The 14,486-nt window shown below is 31.8% G+C and overlaps 1 protein-coding gene and 1 long non-coding RNA gene across 2 annotated transcripts in view; one reads left to right on the top strand and one right to left on the bottom strand.

Moving 5' to 3' along the window:
* Positions 1 to 14,486, top strand: part of LOC128548832 (uncharacterized) — a 242,259-nt gene that overhangs the window by 125,239 nt on the left and 102,534 nt on the right. The gene's annotated exons all lie outside the window — the stretch shown is intronic.
* Positions 10,744 to 14,347, bottom strand: LOC128549182 (uncharacterized). Its single transcript, XR_008367516.1, has 4 exons — positions 14,213 to 14,347; positions 12,305 to 12,442; positions 11,534 to 11,701; positions 10,744 to 11,009 (listed from the first exon to the last, which is right to left on the bottom strand). It is a non-coding gene; the product is annotated as an uncharacterized LOC128549182 (long non-coding RNA).

The following is a 14,486-nucleotide window of genomic DNA, read 5'->3' as shown; positions in this document are numbered from 1 at the left end:
TTAGACTGAAAAAAGTAACCGTTTGTTAGAATGATTATCAGATATTAGGTGTAATACCATAAATTATTTCACATGGCAGTCATTAAAAAGTACAATTATATATATATCTTTAAGGAGACTATATAACAGCAATTTCAATTTTACATCATGACTTAAATTTAGAAAACACAAGCTTTGATTTGCAGTTGTGGGGAGTTGGTGTTTAAAATATAATAATACCATAGTTATCATGGTTATACTTATGCGGTATTTCTGGAGGCAGCATTTGAGTTAATAAATGTTCTGAATGAATAAAGTAACCATATTATTAACATCTTAAGGTCATGTATATCCATGGTCCTCTCTTAAATTTTCCTGCAACATTTAACATTGACTAGCTCCTATATTTTTCATTTAATCTATGTTTTTAAAATTATGAATATAGCCAGTCTATATTATCCTAGGTCCAACATTGCCATCACTTCTCTGAGACAATATCAGATTCTGTAAAATAGACTGGCATTAATTTTGTCACTATGATGGAAAACAAAAGAAAATCACAAAAATCTGAAATTTTGTGACAAATTCTTTACTATCAGTCTAATGGCTAGCCTACCTCTAGGCATGCAGACACTAAATAGAAAAACTGCGGGAAAAAATGGTAGTCGCATAATAGCAGATTCAAATTGTCCTCAGTTTTTTTGCTCTGTAGAGTAGAGATTTGTACCAGTGTTATTACCTTGGTATTACACTAAAGATTTGATTTCAATAATGTCAACACCATTAATTTTATGTTCTTAAAATATGTACCAGTTTGTGACAATAAATCTTGCGAAAAAAAAACAACTCGCGGAAAATCTCAATTGCAGAGCTTATACATAGTTCTCCTACAAATCTGATAAACTACTAATTCATACTTGTAAAGTAGTATCTGATTTCGGAAGAAAAAGCATAATTGTATCCCATTTTACAAATGTCACCTAACAATAAGGCAGAAACTTGCCTTTTACCCAAGGTGACTAGTATTTTAGAATATATTTGCTCTTTTATCTCAATGTAGATTCTTACTTTAGCAATATCTGAACCATGGTCTTTCTTGAGAGGTGGCTGATTGCACAATATTGGCTGTTTGTCCTTCAAAATACCAATTGATCACTATATGACTGTATATGGTGGTAAAGGTGTTTATAGTACATGTAGTAAACTGTTTGGTCAATATTGATTGCTGCGTATTCAAATAAAATCAACAACGGCAATAATACCCTCTAAATGAATACACCAACGTAATCGTTTTGGGTTATAATTTTCGTGTTCCTTTTAAATTTTGCGTTTCACGCCCAAGACGGGATAAAATGATGTTTGTTAAATTTCTTTCATTGTACATCTTAGTCTTTCCTCATCATTAAACTTGGAAATATCATATAGAGGCAACGTCCCTGATAAGATATTTATCAATATAATGGTCTTGATAACATTGGAGCTTAGTTTGAAACACAGCAATCTCGGATGAACAACTACGTTAGTCTAAATTTAAGCACAACCGAGCTTGTGTTTGCAATACATTTCTTTCTATATTTTGAAACTTAGAGGACAATTTTTCATTCTTACTTCATGTTTTGTAGGTTTTGTTCTATGATAAAATGTTTCGTCTGCTTTCGACAGTTGCTTCTCCGGTGAATGAGAGAACACTTCTTTCTCTAGTCCTGGATTTTCCTAAAAATACTTGGCAATGCTGATGCCAAATAATTTGTCTTTAGTGAATTTGGATGTTTGTACATACAGGATATTTAATCGGAAATGTTTTGCCATCTTGCAATGAGTTTGATTTTTAAATAAACTGGATAGATGTATTTATCGTGTAAGATTTCATGTATGACACAAATTCTTCTTCTTCTTCTTCTTTATAAGATGTTTTAATAAATCTAGTTCAATTTAAATTGTTTACGCTCCATAACTTTTATGAACTGCACGAAAATGTTCCCAATGATAAGAACATTTGTCGCTTGCATGATCTATGCTTGTAGGTCAAGGTCACTATTCAAATTTAAGTAAAGGGTTTTTTTCTTCTAAACTCCTATATGCCTTAAAGCATTGTCAGTCCTAACGCTGTTACCATCAAACACAAGAGACGAACACTAATAAAGTTTTTCACCGCTGCTGACTTCTGTGTTACCACTGCTATACTCCGTCACTTGATATAGCCTATTTTCAAATCTGAATTTTTATTAATCTTACCGAAAAAAATCAGAATAATGTTGAACAAATTTGTCTTTGCTAACGTAATTCTGTGTTTTACTCCGTACCTAACAATATTTATATGATCTTTAGCAGGTCTTTCAGACAAGAACCCTCTGCAGCTGACTTAAATTATCTTGCCCCTCATCGATGTGGGTTCGAGCCTCTCTCGGGGGGCGTTGAATTCTTCATGTGAGGAAGCCATACAACTGGCTTACAGAAGGTTGGTGGTTCTACTCAGGTCCCCGCTCGTGACGAAATAATGCACGGAGGGGCACCTGGAGTCTTCCTCCGCCATCAAAGTTGGAAAGTTGCCATACGAAACATTTCAGACAAGAAAAAAAGACAATTTTCTGACTGAGTCTGTGAATATAAGGTTAAGAAATTTCAACAGCCGTAAATTATAAGAAAAAGACACTTGAAGTAAATCAGATGTTAATGATATTGGCAAACGAGCAAGACAATTGTTTATTAATTGCTTTTATCGGCCATTATTGACTCAGTTTTGTGATTTCATTTTATCAAAGTAAACTTTATATTTCCAAACTGTTTTTTCCCTTAACAACTAAAATCGACACAACGTCATACACTAATAACTGAATTATTAACATTTTGGTTATTATGAACAAAAACATGAAACAATATTATACAGTTGAGATAAGTTGGCAATGATGTATATAATATGATATCGCCTGACACTATATAATTACCATAAAGAAATAGTTTAAATCACCGCGAAAGCCGTGACTGACGAGTAATTAAATAATAAGTTAACTGAACCGAGTAATAACACTATAGAATTTATACCATTTGTGTCTTTTAGACATATATCATTACCAATTATTTGGATAATCTTATCAGATATGGATGTCCTCCAAGTTGAATTTGTAAAAACAGACCGACCTTGTAATAATGTGATATCACCTGTCTATATCTCCAAGGAGCGTATTTATTTTGATTTAAGTGACCGTCACGTTTTTGTTTTCAAGTGCAATATGAATACATTTTTAAGGTTTCGATGGAGGCCTTGAGAAACAAAAATCAAACAACACCAAATCATAGAAAGGAAGAGTTGTTTGACATGAAAATTGAACAGCATGTAAAACATGTATATTACTTTACGAAAAAATTGTCAGTGTACTGATATAAACATTGAATTCCGGATAAGGGCTGCCTAAAGGGGCTCCACTTCCGGACAGTTAAACGCCTTTAAAAACTCACCATTTTCAAAGAACTGTTACACATGTTTGTTTTGATGCATTTGTAATAGCGTGCGAGTGGTGAAATTTCACGTAACAAGGTGGAACATACTTTTCAGCAATTGTTTATCTTTTTTTCATTACAAATGGCATTCATTTTCGAAGGGAGACAACTTTTCTCAAAGATTACTTAAAATAATCGGAAAAAGTTGTTTCCCTTTGAAAATGAATGCCATTTGTACTTAAAATAATCGGGAACAGTTGTCTCCCTTTGAAAATGAATGCCATTTGTAAAGAAATAAAGGTAAACAATTGCTGAAAACTGTGTTCCACCTTGTTATGCGAAATTTCACCACTCGCACGCTGTTGCAAATGCATCAAAACGAACGTGTGTAACTGTTCTTTGAAAATGGTGAGTTTTTAAAGGCGTTTAACTGTCCGGAAGTGGAGCCCCTTTAGGCAGCCCTTTTCCGGAATTCAATGTTTATATCAGTATACTGACACTTGTTTCGTAAAGTAATATACATGTTTTATATGCTGTTCAATTTTCATGTCAAACAACTCTTTCTTTCTATGATTTGGTGTTGTTTGATTTTTGTTTCTCAAGGCCTCCATCGAAACCTTAAGACAGTTTTGTATATTACTGTAAATGAATGTTCTTTGATAGCTGTTTCAGTGAAAAGTTTGCAAATATTTTGTTTATTTTACATGTATGCCAACTTCCTGATATATATAAAATACAGATATTTGTAAAGCATAAATTGTAAACGGAAATGACATCGCCAGAATCTGTTAGCGTATTTAGTTGAGCTGCATTCTAGGATTGATCGATTTTAATTGAAAGATAATATTACAACATAGCAGTTCTTTTCAATCCTACTGTTAAAGTAGGAACAGAGATCCAAAAAGAAATTGTCACGTTCTAAGAATGCTGTATCCGCCCTTCTTCAACAGTCGGCAAATATCAATTTATATAACTCCTGGCTGAGCAACCGCAGAATTTACAAAAATAACTCATCATTTAGATTTAATAAGTAAAATTATATGAAAGATTTGACGTTCATGCAAATAATCTGGACTGCTTCACATTTACAATTTAATATTCCAAATGTGACTTCGAACACTTATTGGTGAGAGGCAAGAGAATAGAAATTAACAAACTTAACCACTTGGTCACAATGGCTCCTTAACACACTTCACATTTAAAGTCAGGAGAGAACAATATAATTTTACGTAAAACGTTACATTTTTGATACACTTGAATGACAATGATTATAATCATAGACTATGTAAGTGATAACTGTTGATTTATCATGTTATATACGTATAGGTTTTAACCAAATGTACATTTTAGTTATGCTTAATGTAAGCATCTATATTTACTATCAATGATAAAGATTGTTTATCTTTCCAATAAACAACCCAAAATCAGCAAAGAGATGATCTCTCCCAACTTTTGAATTTTGTTTCTACCTGAATTCTTATGTTTAAGGCTATTTTAGTCGAGTAACGCATGTCTGTCGGCCCGTCCATACTCCTTCATGTCGACTCCATATTTTCTGAACCACTGGAGAGATGTTGCTTCAAATCTAATATTTTTCTCATCAAGTCAACGTGCAGAGTGTATAACCCAACTCACTAGGTCCAAGGAAACGGTGAATGTGAAAAAGCTTATTTTTGTTTTCGTTCCTTATCTTTTAAATCACTAATTAAAAAAAACCATATTACTAGCACCATTCGTTTATTTCAACGAGACGATCTGCAGAATTCATGACCTCTGGAATGAAATTTTGACTATTTATTAAGGTAGTTCTGCCAGATCGGCTCGAATTGCTTTTTTCAATGTCGAATTTGGTATAACTCTGATTTTTCAAAACTTCAGAATAAACTTAGAAAATTCAGCAAATAAAAAAGATAGGGCCGTATGCTTGAATTTTCGCTAGACCGATTTGAACATTACATCTTTTCTCCAGCGCAGAAAGTGTAGGATGGCACCCAGTCCCAATCAAACATCATCTTATCATCTTTACTCGAGCTCACAATATTCTATTTGAATCGCCCGACATCATTTCTCAAACAGATGATATTATTTTCCGAGCTAAGGATATCTTTTCCTTAGCGTACTATATCTTGTCTCGAGTGCAGGACATCTAATCTGATTTGCAAGGCATTTTTCTCGAATGCACGTCAACTTACTTTGAACGCACAACATCTTATTTTAGCACACAGCATATCCTCTCGCACATACGTCCTCTTTTCGCATGCGCACGCGTATTATGTTAAACGCTCGACTCATTACCGCGAGTAAACAACTTCGAATCACGTGCGCTAGAGATAACAAGTTACTCGCTCAGGCTTTCGTGTAATATTGTGCGTGTATCAAAACTACCAACGTTTATTACATTTTACTGTTTATAAACGGCTAACATGTAAATGATAGCATTGCAATATGTTAGTTAATTTTAAAATTTGACCGAACCGATGTTTAGTACTTACTTCGAAAATGCACGAGACATAGTATTGTACCAGATTTAGTGCGGTATCATATTACTTTGGATATTTATACAACACCCACAAAACATTATAATGATTTATTATAATCGTTTAAGATATTGTTTTTATGATTGTTTTCGACCCATTTTTGTTTGACGAATAAGAAACAAAAATTAGTTCAAGTCTACTACCAGAAATGATGGTATTCAGTATATGAAAAAAATAAAATGCAAACAATTAACAAAAATATCAATACATGTAGCAGAAAACAGACTGTTTTACACTGCTAAACAGAGAAATATCTATGTGTGCCCAAACAAAAAGAAATTTTGTTTTACATCCCTAAAATTCATAACTTTAAACTTTGCACATTATCTGTTCTCAGGGAATGTGCAAAGGTCCAAAAATCACTGCTTGCATTTAAGGATAAAAAGAAAACAAAAAAATCATTAAAACATTCTGATGCAGCAAGGTGTCAACGCAAGAATTGTAAACATAGTTTATAATATCCCAAATTTGTACATAGCTAGCAAAGATATCCTGGGTGGCCACTCGAACACCATTTAATTTATTTAAAAAATGCGTATGTTTATGACTGCAGAAAATGTTTTGTTTTAATGTACATAAATGCCAGGTATCGGCAAATGACATCAAAACGCAAAAAAAACACTTCAGTGTTCTTATCCTTTCTCAGTAACCCTTGCAACACATTTTCCTATACCGAAATTTGGTGAAGTTTCTGAAGTAACTACAATATTCTGATGCGTTACCTTCTTTTGTATATTAAGCATCCTGCGCTTCAAAGATCATAGACTAAAATGACGCGTCAAACTGACAATTATAAATGTGTGAGCACTATTCGTTATTTCAGTCATAAATAAGATAGATAAAAGGGAAACTACCAAGATCGCCCAACACGACTAAAATGAAATGTTGCACGCCTGTTTATGGACACTAGTGGTAATTCATGCTATAGTCGCCGCCCCTCTAATTCCGTGTTGAGCAGAACCCAACAATTACACATATCATAAGTACAAACATATTCTTTAGAGACAAGTAAGCATTATAATACAAGGTTTAACGTAAAATGTGCTTTTTTTCCAAATGAAAGCAAGCATTATAAAGTATTGGTGCATTTGCCTAATATGAAATCTTATGAACAAACAAAATTAGTAATAAAGACTATACAATTATGTACGTGAGAAGCAGTGGATTATATCTGAAGAAAATATTGGGGATGTATCAAATAAGCGCATGAGTTATGAATGTAAATGGAATTTGTTCTAGAATTTCGAGTAATTCTTGTTCTGATACATTTATCGACTTAGTAAAGTCATAAAGGATAATAATACATACGGTACTAACTGAAATGCTGAGTACGTTCTATACCAAATGATCATGTATAAATGTTCGAGTCGTAAAAAGCAAAGTCTTAAAATTCAAACCGTAATATTAAACATTGTTATCTATCTGATTATTCAGTTTATATTTTTAATCTATGGCGTACGATACATGTAGTAGTCTTGTTTCACATTTAAAACTGGCACAAAATCTAAAATTATTTGCCTTATTGTTATTTTGATCATTTTAAACACTATTCTTCTGCCAGATTGCAAGAAGTCATACAAAAAGGAGTAGATAATCAGTTTACTGATCCGGATAGCGCTTTTGAAAAAACCGTTTCAATTGAGTCATACGGCATTGTCTTTAATGTCAAATTACATCATGTATTGAATTTCGGGAGTGTGATTAATGTCGTCACCTTTAACAATATAGTTAGTATTATTGTATAGAAGTTATTATTTCTTATTATCAAAATGATTGTCGGAATGAATGCTCTGTGCTTTTTATTCTGTACATATATGTGACCATGACTGGGAAAATGGGTCCAGATGAGGAATTTTGACATTTTCAGGTTTTTGCATATTTAGAAAGTATATTCATTCAGAAATAAATCCTGAAAATTTCAGATGAAAATCTTCAAAATTGTCAATTTTATGACAGATTTCGTAACATAGAGATTAAAGATAAAAACAGTACATTTCAGTTATCCTTTCTTTCTAGTTTATTTCTCACATACTGGTAATGGCTAACAATTCTGAAATAAGTTTAACTTTTGTTACAATTGCATGATATAAGTAAGATCCCTTCTTAATACACAAAATGATAATCTATTAAAATCTACAACAATTTCTATAAAAATATTTCTAAAATTGTGTTACCATGGCAACAAATATATTAAAATCCCTTTTCTATGATAAAACTTAAAAAAAACATGTTAGCTTGAAATAAGGATTTTAAAAAGTAAAATATTTTAAGGCATATATATTTACAAAAATAAACTGAAAACTTTCCCATGAAAATATTAAGAATGTTTGGTTTTATGACAGTTTTTGCAACATGGGTAATAACCATAAGAATAAGATAGATTTGTCATTGTTTCTTCATAACTTGTCTTTTACATGCTGATAATAAATGACTACTTTGGAAAAAAAGAACCTTCTATTACTATGAAATTTTATTTTTGTGATGCTTTCTTAAAACAGAAAAATACAGCTAATTTAAATCTTTCATATTTTCTATGAAAGCATTGTTCAAATTGCGTTACCATGGCAAAATATGCAATAAATTGCTTTTTCTACAATAGTACTTAAAATAAAAGCTTAATTTAAAATAATGTTTCTTGTAAGTTGAATATAATGAAGTATATGTATTCGAAAGTAAAATTTGAAAATTATATGTGAAAAGATATAAAATGTTTGGTTTTATGACAGATCTCGTAACATGGGTAATAACCACAAGAATAAACTATTTCAGTCGTTGTTTCTTCAGTTTGTGTTTTCAGTTATTGGTAATCACTGGCTATTTTTAATTAAATGAATCTTCTTTTACAAAGAATATTTAGATATTCACTTAAAGTGCAAAGATCTAGCTGGCTAAAGTCCTTCACATTTTCTATAAAAAACATTATTAAATTATGTTACCATGGCAACATATGCATTTGATTCTGTTTTCTACAATAGTACTTTAAAAAAGAGCTAAATTTGGAAAAGTGTTTCAGATAACTTGAATAATATAAAGTGGTATGTATTCAAAAATATTATCTTAAAATTTCATGTTAAAAAATTAAAATGTTTTGTTTTACGACAGTGTTTGTAACATGAGTAATAACTATAAGAATAAGACATTTCTGTCATTGTTTCTTCTTAACTTGCCTTTTACCTGCTGGTAATAAATAACTATTTTGAAATAAATGAAACATATATTACTATTGATTTTTTTTATTGTTTATGCTTATTTTAAAGTAGAATACTAGAAAGTACAGCTAATTAAAATGTTTCCATATTTTCTAGGAAAATTGTGTTACCATGGCAACATATGTTTTAAATTCCCTTTTCCTACATTCCTGTTTGATATTTTTCTTTGTTTTTAAAAGCAAGAGCTTATTTTAAAAAAAAGTATTTCTAATAAGTTAAATATTTGAAAGTAGAAGTATTCAGGAAAGAAATCTGAAAATTTCACATAAAAAATTTAAAACAGCCATGTTCTGTAACAAAAGTAGTTATGTAAGAATAAACATTTCAGTCATCCCTTTCCTCATAATCTGTTTTTTTCACTGGCTAGTTATAACTGACAATACAAAAAAGTGAACATTCTTTTACCATTACATTATATACTGTAGATCCCTTATTGAAATACAAATCCATAATTTCAATGAAATATAATTTGAATTATGTCACCATGGCAACATACATACTAAATTCCTTTTTCTAAAAATACTTTAATAATTAACACAACAGCTTAACTTTTGATGAAGGTTACACTGCTACAAACTTTGATGAAAAGTAAATATTTATTTCCAGCCAATACTTTAATGTAGGTAACTGAAACTACAACCAAACTTAACAGCTAAACACATCTATATGAACAGCAAGACAGGCTAAAGTGTTGTGTATTAAAACGTTTGAATTCAACAACAATTTCTATCTTTTACATTCACTTCCTTTTTTCAGTTCTCAGAAAATTCCTCGCCAATCACAATTTCAGTTTTCAGTTGAAGTGGCTTGGGACAAACAGAATCCTTTGACTTTTCAGACAAATACTATTCTCTTATGAGTTCATACAGGTACCACTGTCAGGCTTTTGTCATTCCATGTCAATAATATTCGTTTAGCAAGGGGGAGTAGATTTTAGTAAGTTAACTGGACTGTCACTTTTAACACTAACAATCCAGGTGTTTCTGCAGACATGATAAAGTGGTAATACTTGGTTTAGAGATAGGCCCTAAAATTTTCAATGATAGAATTACATTAAATAAAGTCTAGAAATTAATTTCCAAGTCCTTGAAATAACCAAAAATGATTTCACAAATGTGAAGTTTATGATAGTTTTGTTAATATCAATAACAGAAGTTTTAATTTTTAATTTAAAGTTGTGATCCGCAAAGAATGACAACTCTTGCCTTAGGCTAGTACTTATAAGTAGAGATCTATTAGTTTACTTCCCTTGCAATTACACAATTGAGTGGAAAATGAAAACTGTTTAAGACACAATATCATACTTTTTTGCACAACAAAATCATTACGGATTTATTTAATTTGTGTTTGATTTACCCCTCAAGACATGGTTCCTATGATTCTGTCAACTTACATATGGTAAAAAATTAACTTTTAACAAGCCAATAATAAAACGAAGTACCAGTAGGTAAATAATAGTGCAGATAATACAGTTTTGCTTGTATCAAAATGTCACAATAGATCCACTTTTGTAATACAGAACACCTGGTAGGATTAGTAAAGGTGCAATTATATTGATCTCTATTTCCTATGCCTACTTGGTTATCTTCTTCAAAAGTTTAAAATATTGTGATAAGATATTTCTCCACTGGCAGAATGTGACAGGATTTAAATCATTGTTGACCAACTGTGCAGTGTTATGGCCTTTCTTTCATGACTGACATACTGTGTCAGCAATATCATGTATTATTAAAGGTCTCAGCATTCACCCTCCTCCACAGATTCTTCTAAATTCAAAAGTGCAAGTCAGATTCAAACTTTGCATGGTCTGTGATCATTGTTGAATATTCAATCGATCTGTGATATCCTGTAACAAATAAGTAAAACATATTATTTTAAATAATTAAGCATATTATTTTAAATAACTAACCTAGGAGTCTCTTTATTTTAATTTAATAAAAGCAGAGTTATCACTATTTGATAATAGATGATTCTTTAATTTTTTACAACTAATGCTCTAAAATATTGACAAACAGACTGACAACAGCGTGCTGTCAGTATATACAATGTACTTCGTTTGTAGATTTTGATTACTGCAAATAGGATGTTCTAAAAAAACATTTTTTTTGCATTTATTGGGTTAACCCTTAACCTGCTAAATTTGTAAAATTGACTACTCCATCTTTAAATAGAGACAGTACCATTTATACCTTATAGGGGGTTCTCATAGAAAATTTGCAAAGTATCAAACACTGCAGATCATGATCAGACTGCACAGGTGTGCAGGTTGATCTTGATCTGCACTGGTTGCAAAGACAGACATAGCTGCCTTATGCAGCCTAAGGGTTAAAAGTATACACTGTTTTAACAGCTATCAAAAATGGTTGTTACCTAGTACAATTCTCCACAGATTGTACCACAGCAAGATGTTATTTCTATTCTAGCTAGCAACATTGTCAAAATGGAATACCAATACAGGTAGTGATGTACCATGCTCACAAGTTGTCTGCCCCTTAACCAACTGAGTTGCTTCATAAACAAGAGGAAACACTTGCATTCCTGAAAAAAGATTTAAAAGTCTTTGGTAAAAGTATCTGTTATCTTCATGTATCTCAGGAACCTTTACAGTCTTCATTCTAATCTATATTTTTGGTGTAATAAAACTGGTAAAAAAATTCAATCACATCACAATGTCTAAGTCAAGCATATGGGTTAATTAATTTGAAAATAATCACATTACAATTAAACTAAATTAAAATTAATTGATTTACTTTGAATACTTAATTAAAATTCCTATTATTTAGAACTATATTCTACAAGTTAATGAGATATCAACTTATACACATGTTGTGTTAAGCATTCAAATCATCCATGTACTTATTGAGTGCCACAGACTTTTCTCAGGCTAATAGCCAATGTAATGAAGACTTTACATCAACTGATCCTCCTCAAAACCAGATTGTTGAAATTAAATTTCAATAATGCCAGTTATGTCAGTTTAAGCCATTTAATAGTCATAGTACATGTACATACATTGTACAAATCATTAGTGTAGAAGTAGACTTATTTTGAATTGACTCCAGCAAAACCTAGACAGAGGTATAAATAAATAATATATTGCATTAAAATTTTAATAAGAGCCATTAGCTGCATGTTACTTACCTGATTCCTCAAAGCACATCCAAAATATGTTACATTTTCTTGGGATCTTAAAGTAAACAGGCCAATTTCCTGGCTGTTGTAGGGTATATGAACCAGCTGTATAGTGGAATTAACCATCAAAGGAACAAGGAATATAATCTGAAAGAAGATACATTACATGTACTGTCAACATCACTAAAATCAAAAACTTCATGAATACTAAATTAATAATGTGATTGTGAAAGGTTTCATTAACTTACCACAAAATACTATAAAAGTTATTATACTATGAATCTACTTTTTACAGGATCATAAATTGTTTTACACACAGCAAGGCTCAAAAATTTCAAAATTAAAAAGATTTTCATTATATGGCATAAATTCCCACTATCCAAAAAAAAAAATCATTCTGTTACAAAACATTCTGAATCAACAATAATAGAAAAAGAGAGTAGTCACATGACAGAAATAACATGACTTATAAGACCCACAGCAAAACAGTTACCATTTTATAAATGGAAGTGTCTAGACATCGGATCATGATCCGGTAACCAGAAACCTAGCCGGTGTTCTAGCCAACCGGTAACAGGACGCCTAGCCTATCCAAATTTCTATCCTATAGGGGTTTTCTAGGTGTCCGGTAATCAATTTTTAAAATACTGTATACGCCTTGCAGGTGAATATTCAAACCTATGCCAAAAAATGATACAATAAATTTTTTTCCTTACAGTATTCGTATATAAAAAGATGGCCGAACAGCTAGAAAAACATTCGCGGAGAGGCTAGTCGTATTGTTGCCGGACAGCTAGAATGCAGGGTAGGCGTCCGGTAGTCCAAATAATTGTACTCGAGAGTTGAATATCGTTATATTTTATTGACTTGTCGATATCCGCCTCCGAGTACAAACCAGAAAAGGTAAAGAATGTGATAGCACTGTCCTCTTCTTTGTGTAAGTAACACCCAATGGAATCCGTTGGGCGGGAATTATGTTATAATAATGCAACGGATAAAAATAAGAAATACATACATAGAAAGCCTGTATTTTTTCCTTTTCAGTGATGTATATATTACCGAGATTTCTTGAGAAAAATTCAAACTATGGCAGTTAAAAAAATGCCAAGGTTTAACACGAGTGTACTACATATTGGAAAATGGCCGATCACCGGTAAACACATTACTACACGAAGCGTTTTCATTGGTCACGCCTCCGACCGCCATTACATGAAGACGATTGAAACGTTAGAGGTTTAAATTTCTTACAACAGAAATTCTTGATAAATATGTCCTGTTCTTATGTTTTTTATTTACTATTTATGATTTAAAACAACAGGCAAGTTGTTAGGGCTAAAAAAAAAATCGTGACTACTGATAAATCGTAATTTCAATCGACCACAGTTTCCACCACAATTTTGATTGTTTCTGGTTGAGACCTCTAGGTAGACAACGTAAAATATCAAAATGTAAAATCGGTCTACCCGAGGTCTCATTATTTAGACTAGGCGTCCGGTTACCGGACATCTGCATATTTCCTTTTAAAATACCTTGGCTACTACGTGAGAGGGGACTTTTCGAGAAATGATGTGACACAGGCAGGCATCTATAAGTCTGCATCAAATTTATTAATTATCATTGCTACATGTATATTGTATTTTTCCATAATAATGCTTACTATGGACAATGAACTAATTTGATGAATCTTGGTCACCTCGAGTAAGAAGCTGCCTGCCTTCAATAATCTTTGTGATAACCCAACTGGCCATTTTATATTAAATACACAGTCATTGTGGAATCATCTGTGTTTAGTGGCCACAAGATAAATTTCATAAATGTTTTGGATTCACTTCCGGGTAAAAAAAAACGACTTATTTCAGTGAAAGTTTCAAATATATTAGAGAACTTCATTAACAACTGTTTATAAACGGTACTTACCAAATCAGTAAACAGTATTACAAGTCTAAGATCCCTTCATCGTTGAACAAAAGGTAGTTAAACAAAAGTAAACTTCACATGCTTCCCTGTTTTACTGTTAAAATCCGAAACCGGAAACATAGCGAAGGGGAAACAACTGATTTTGCCTCAGGCGTAATACCACTATTTTTTTACAGGTCTGATGTCTAAATAGTCTTTCTGTAGTAGGCTGTCATCAATCATGTAACAAGCAGTCGTACTTTAACGGTCAAACTTTTGCTAATTAAAACATGTG

The sequence above is a fragment of the Mercenaria mercenaria genome, chromosome 15 (genome assembly GCF_021730395.1).
Source record: "Mercenaria mercenaria strain notata chromosome 15, MADL_Memer_1, whole genome shotgun sequence".
NCBI classification, from domain to species: domain Eukaryota; kingdom Metazoa; phylum Mollusca; class Bivalvia; order Venerida; family Veneridae; genus Mercenaria; species Mercenaria mercenaria.
This window is presented reverse-complemented; position numbering and strand designations above follow the sequence as displayed.